Source organism: Archocentrus centrarchus, chromosome 13 (assembly GCF_007364275.1).
Source record: "Archocentrus centrarchus isolate MPI-CPG fArcCen1 chromosome 13, fArcCen1, whole genome shotgun sequence".
Classification (NCBI taxonomy): domain Eukaryota; kingdom Metazoa; phylum Chordata; class Actinopteri; order Cichliformes; family Cichlidae; genus Archocentrus; species Archocentrus centrarchus.
Window position 1 is genome coordinate 36808956 of NC_044358.1, and position 7157 is coordinate 36816112.

Sequence of the window (7157 nt, forward strand, 5' to 3'; positions counted from 1 at the left end):
ATTAAGGGAGGAGTTATAGAGTCTGATGGCCACAGGTAGAAATGACCTCCTGTGGCGCTCTGTGGTGCATTTTGGTGGGATGAGTCTTGCACTGAATGTGCTCCTGTGTCCCATCACTGTGTTGTAGAGTGGGTGGGAGCCATTGTTCATAATGGCCTGCAGCTTAGACAGCATCCTCCTCTCCGACACTGCCATAGCGAATCCAACTCCACTCCCACCACATCACTGGCTTTGTGGATCAGTTTATTGAGTCTGTTGGCGTCTGCCGCCCTCAGTCTGCTACCCCAGCATGCAACAGCATAGAGGATGGCACTCGCCACCACAGACTCATAGAAGATCCTGAGCATAGTCCGGCAGATGTTGAAGGACCTCAGGCGTCTCAGAAAATAGAGGCGACTTTGGCCCTTCCTGTATAGGGCATCAGTGTTCTTAGCCCAGTCCAGTTTGTTGTCAATGTGTACTCCCAGGTATTTGTAGTCCTCAACGGTGTCCACACTGACCCCTCCGATGGACATAGGGGCCACCGGTGCCTTGTCTTTCCTCAAGTCCACCACCAGTTCCTTTGTCTTTGTCACGTTGAGCTCTAGATGTTCCGCTTGCACCATGTGACAAAGTCCTTCACTGTCCTCCTGTACTCATCCTCATCACCCCTGCTGATACATCCAACTATTGCAGAGCCATCAGAAAACTTTTGAAGATGGCAGGTCTCTGAGCAGTAGCTGAAGTCTGTGGTGTAGAGGGTGAAGAGGAAGGGAGAGAGGACAGTCCCTTGTGGGGCTCCAGTGTTGCTAACTACTCTGTCAGACACACAGTGCTGCAGCCGTACATACTGTGGTCTGCCAGTCAGGTAGTCAACAATCCAGGACACAAGGGGGACATCTACCTGCATCGCTGTCACTTATCACCCAGAAGAGCAGGCTGAATGGTGTTGAATGCACTTGAGAAGTCAAAGAACATGACCCTCACAGTGCTGGCCGGCTTATCCAGGTGAGCGTAGACTCGGTTTAGCAGGTAGATAATGGCATTCATATTTAGAGGCTCACCTTTGTACACAGTGCACTTTTGACACAGCTCTGCCAGTGTGGAGGTCGAGTAGCGGGGAGTTGAAGTCCCACCTGAGCTACTGTAATAATGTTAGGGAGTAAATTTGTGTATTGAGATAAGACCGCCCTAAAGTGTTTCAAGTTAGTGAAAATGTGGATAGAAGGGTGGGGTAGTGCTCCGGTGGGAGGTATTTTCACGTGGGAAAAGTTGTTTGTTTATGACAGCCCAGAGAACAGTCTTGGAGCCATTGCAGGAGGATCAAACTCATAGTGGATTAGGAGCATCCTTCTATGCCCACTGGTCCTGATACAGCAGGGGGAGGTGTGAGTTTGGGCGATAAAAGGCAGTGGTAAAGTTGGGAGAGAGCTCCTTTTTAGTGCACTTTTTGCTCTTCCTCTCTCCCCTTTTGCAGCGGCTCCAAGGCTCTCAACTCCCGGGAGGGCTTCTTTGCTTTCTTATACTTTGTTTAACTTTTGTGCTTCAATAAATCCTGGAAACCGCAACCTGCTCATCTCCAGTGAGTTTTGTAAAGTGTGGATTTACTATCAAGGTGCATTTCCTTTCATTGGTCTCACTTCCGCCTGGTAAGAGGGGCAGCGGGAGAGAGCCGCACCACGACCCGACAGTACTCTGAACACTAACACACAGTAAAGGTTGGACAGCTACTGTAGCAGCTCATTCAGAAAGTGTGTTCATTCCTTTTCTCTCCCACTAGATGGTGATGATGTTCATTTCACTTTCTGTTATTGTTCTGCAAATGGCTGCAGTTCAGGGTCCCTGCAAGCTAGTCCTCAGTGAATGGAGCCAAACAGCTAAAATAACTATTTCCACAGTTCACACCAGCTTCTAAACAAAAGGTACAAAGTGTATCTTAATGAATGATTTTATGGTCAAATTGCAGTGAAACAACACAGAACATCATTCTGGTTCTGATTATGATTTTGTCCATAAAATGTTTTCATTCTGCTAATTAATGTTGATTGATCCTTAAAGATCCTACAACAGCACATAGTCCCTCCCTAAAGGTATGTAAATGTTAGCGTAGTTAAATCAAACAAACTGTTCTGATACGAACCATAAGATCAACTTTAAAACTTTAAAAAGACAAATTCTTTTGAGAGAAACTTTAAAACTATACTATATCTATTGTGGACAGAGCTTTAAACTGTAAAACAGCTTTGGATCACCTTCAGGCTGTGCAGGATGCTGAGGCAAGACTTTTAACCGGCACCAATAGAAGATCTCATATCACTCCAGTTTTGGCTTCTCTTCATTGGTTACCAGTAAATTTTAGAATAGGGCCCTTCATGGTCAAGCTCCCAGTCTATGTCTGACCTGCTGAAACCTCGTTCTTCTTCTGGAGCTCTTAGATCATCAGGTCAATTTGCTGATAGCTCCACACACTTGGTTCAAAACTCATGGGAAACGGGCTTTTTTGGGCAGTGGCACCAAGCTTGTGGAATTCTGTTTCTGCTGTCTTTTGCTATGCAGACTCCTCAGACTCTTTCAAAAAGCATGTTTTATGTTGTATTCTATTACTTTATATTGTTATACACTACCAGTCAGGTTTGGACACACTCAGCTATTCATATGAATGGGTGTGTTCAAACATTTGGGTGGTAGTGTATGCTATACTTTTATTTTTTTTCTTTTATTTTTCAAGCACTTTGTGTTTTTTAATCTTTGAAAGGTGCTCTATAAATAAAATCTACTTACGGTACTTAAGTTTTAGTTAGGTTGGGGTGTGTGAGTGTGTGTGTGTGTGGTGGTGGTGGTGCTGGTGGGGTGTCATTAAAACATTTTAAAACTCAAATAACTGTTAAAATCCATCAACTCAAATTTCATGACTTTTCCCAAAATGGATTTAATCATCATGTGTTTAATTTTAGAGTGTTTGAGATACATAGAAATCAAATGAAAACCAGTTTTTACCTCTTGTGCTGGTTTTAATGACCCTTCCTTGTTTTTTTACAGATTACAGTTAGAGTTGAGTCTGAATTTGCAAAAACTGTCTGTTTTATGACATTCCAAATAACAACCCAAAGTGAACAAATTTAATAATTTAGTCTTTTTTTTCCTCTGTTCTGAGGAGATGACGTCTGATACTTAAGTTTTTATTTATGTGACTGAACCACGATAAAAAGAAGAGGAATAAAGACCTCTGACAGTGAAATATGTTTCTGCAGATATGTGTCCAAAACATTTTTCTTTCTATCTTTATGGATCAAGCAAAAAAAGAAAAAAAAGTGACTTTTACCAGAAATAACATGAAACCATGATGGTGCCTTCAGGCTCTGATGGTGTGCTGCTTCTGCATTTATGTCCTGTGACTGAACAAAAGAAATGGACTTTTTTATCTTGAGTACTGTGTAAAATAACAACATACAATCCAATGAAGAATAAATTGAACCAAAAGAATAACAATCAGTGGTTGGTAGTCAGAGTTTCAAAATAAAAGACAAACATGTTTGTTTCTAATGATGAGTTATGATCTGTTATGATTCTCTTATCCTTTTTTTGTTGAGTTCAGGGAGGTTTGTATGAATTGTTTATAGTGCAAAGATTTAACTATAGGTGACATACCTGCTGTGATTTTACTGTGAGCATAATTGTACAGGAGGAACAAATTAATCTGGTAAACTCAGGTGATGTAGAACTGTTATGAATAAAGAGTTGTTGATTCCCAGCAGTTTGTCTATCCATTTACCTAATGTCACAGTTTGGGTTTCTCATTTCTCAGTTTGAGTCTCCTCTCTCCTCTGTATCTATGGACCAGAAAATTATCCCCATGTGACATCTAACAGGATGTCTCATCTCATAAAATGTTCTTGGAGGACAGAGCATGTTTGCTGAAGGAGCTATGATAGAAGATAAACAGGTGAATCTTTTTGTAAGTGGTTCATTGGTGCTGTATAGCCACTAAAGCTGGAATATACAAATCATGGGGACTCTATAAACTTTGTGGGTTTTTTGTATTCATAAGTGTTATTTAAGATGATCGACTGTGACCAAATTGTCTCTCCTTCACCTTTTGTGAGTGTAACAAAATTAATGTATCTCTAAATTTATTCCTTCATCATTCTCAATGGCTGAATGAACCTCCTTTTATGCTCTGGGTGACACTAAGCTCCAGTGGAGTGTGCACACTGCATATGAATGGCTGGGCTAACAGTGTACACATGTTTGGGGCCCTCGTGTTCAGAATTGAGGAAGCAGTGCAGATAAGTGGGATCAAGAAACTCCAGCCTTCTGGATGATGCCCATTAGTGTCATCCTATGATCCTGACCAAATTACTCAGGAACACTGTACGCACACCACCACTTTATCCAGATATGAGTTACTTGCTGGGAAGTTTCTCTGGGAGGCTGGTTTGATAGCTCCTCTCAGGACAGGACTCTGGTCAGAGAGAAGGCCCAGAGAAGTTGGTTCCAGTTAGACTTTAATGATTGACTAAAGGATCACAGACATGGAGCATGGCAATTGGCATACAGAAGTGGGGTCCAAGAAGTATGTGGGTGTGTGTGTGTGTGTGTGTGTGTGTGTGTGTGTGTGTGTGTGTGTGTGTGTGTGTGTGTGTGTGTGGCTCTAAATAGAACAGGAAAGAATACAAATATAAATTTTCAATGTGGGACATCAACAATCATCCCATCATTCCCAAATAATTAACTAAATATCTGGTTACATTAAATCTAACTGCGCCAGTTTGAACAGGTGACACAGAGACATCTATATGACCCAGGCAATGATAATACACATTAACTCCATCTTTACTGGACACACTGAGCTAACGGCTAAAGCTAGAATGTTGGTAATGGCAGACTCTGTTGTTCTTACCACATGCTCCTGCTCTCTCATATGGCTCCAATTCAGTTATTTTAACAGTTTCCTGTCCACTTAGTTTCTTCTGTTTTAAGTCTTATGTGTAGCATGTTTGTAAAATATGTTAAGCCGGTCTGAGGTCCTTCATAAAGTTACCATTTGAATGCTCTAAGGAGCTAGCTTACGTGAGAACATACAAAGCCAGAAGTGGGCATTGTCAGCAAACGTTAGAAGTACAATATCTGTGTAGGGATGTCCCTCATAATAAGCCATTTAACATGATAATAACATGATAAACATGATAATTCTTTTCTGTTTTTGTTCATGTGAAACAAAGTATATTTTCTTTATTTATTTAACCTTATTTGTATTTGTATTGCCCTTAAATGTCAGTGTTGTTGTTGGACTGTGAACAGTGTTGTTGAGAGAAAACAGAATTGTGGGCTGAATTAAGTGACAAAGAAACAGAGATGCTTGTTTTATGTGAATAAAATCTGTCAAGACTGACCAGGCAAACAGCAGCACGTTTCCTCTCATTATTTCTCCTCTTTTACAGGAGTGTAATCTGTCTTCTAATGATGTGCAGATTGATACTGAAATATTGATACTTCCAATACCAGACCTTCATGCTTTAAAATCCATTCTCAAATCCAAGTATCAATACTTTCAATACTAATGTACCTTAACAAGAACACGTTAGAAAAGTAACTAAATTATGAGATCTTGCCTAAATGAGATGAGGTTGATGGGAACTACTTTTTTCTTCCACCTGGTAAGTGTGTAATGCGTAAGGACGAAATGCCTAAGCGCACTGTGCTGCTGCTCACTCACTCAAACATAGACACAATGGCAAAACGTAAAACAAGTCACACGTGGAGCTATTGCAGCTCCACAAGATGCAACCAAGACGCACCTGTGATGTTTTGTGGGAATGATGAGTAATAAATGAGGCTGCTACCTCAGTGTAGTTCTGAGTTTAAAATAAATAAATCAGAGTCATGTCTTGTGTTCTTTATGAAGCCAAGATTTGAATTACACCACTTTTTTTACATTTACCACACATTAGGTGTTTCTGCACAAAGTACCGGTATCGGATCAGTATCACCGATACCAGCTTGAATTTCACTCAGTATTGGATCGGAAAGGAAATCTGTGGGTATCAAACATCACTACTGTCTTCACGCCCTCTGTAACGGGGCCTGTACATTTCCACACATTGCCTCAATTCAGATCACTAACCAGACCTGAGCCACAAAGGGGTAGTGGTGATATCTTTTTGAAATGGTGACCTAATATTATGGTTGTTATTTCAGGATGTGACAGAAAAACACGTTAGTGTGGGCTTCAAAAGGAAGATACAAGCTGGTTTTTCAGCACCTCTTAGTAATGTTGAGAATACCAGAAAGAATAGCATCCATTACAACAGCAAATTCTTTGAGTAATAGGAAAGCCACATGTCTGAAGGAACTCAGTATGATTTAGAAGATTTATACTATCATTTAATATGTCTAATGACAGCTGCATTTGTCGCACTGTCCGCAAAGACTTGTGACCCCCTCACTTACGGCCAAAGCATGAGAACAAATTGAAACTTATTAAACTACATTACAAGCCACAACCCTAAACAATGGAAACTGAAATAGAAGGAGACTATCTGACATCACTTTTGCACTACTGTCATATTTTGTAAACTTTTATCGTTACATGTTCTGGCATTCCTTGTATTTTATTTTATTTATTTATTTAAATTTCTTTTAAAGTTTAATACCTCTACATTTTTTCGCACTTTTATTTATACTTGTTGGCAGATATGCTCTCAATTGTGCAAAGACATGTTTGTTTCCTGTTGTCTACAGACAAATTATTTGTGTTAAATACTAATGTGGCAGAGGACGCCGACAGCCAATGAGGCGTGTTGTTTTTGACATGTGGTACACTGGTGGGCGTGAATAAAGTTTTCCCTCTCGCGGGAAGTTGGTTCAAGTCTGGGAAAACTAAGGCTGGTGTGTTTTTGTTCCTCCGTAATGATCGTCGGTAAAGTCTAGGCTTCCAGTGCCAGGATCTCTGTGCATCTTGTCTCTGCTAACAATACTGTAAAAATTCAGATTTAGATTCACGTTCACACCGTTACACTTATCTGGGATCTGGGGGTGGGCGGTGTCCCACATATCCGGTGCTCTCTCATAAGAAAATCAAGGATACCCGTGTCGTCTCGGTGAGCGACAATACTTCGTGTTTAGCGGAATTTCTCTCATATTTAGAAGAGGAGGTGAAACTGTCGCGGACTACATCA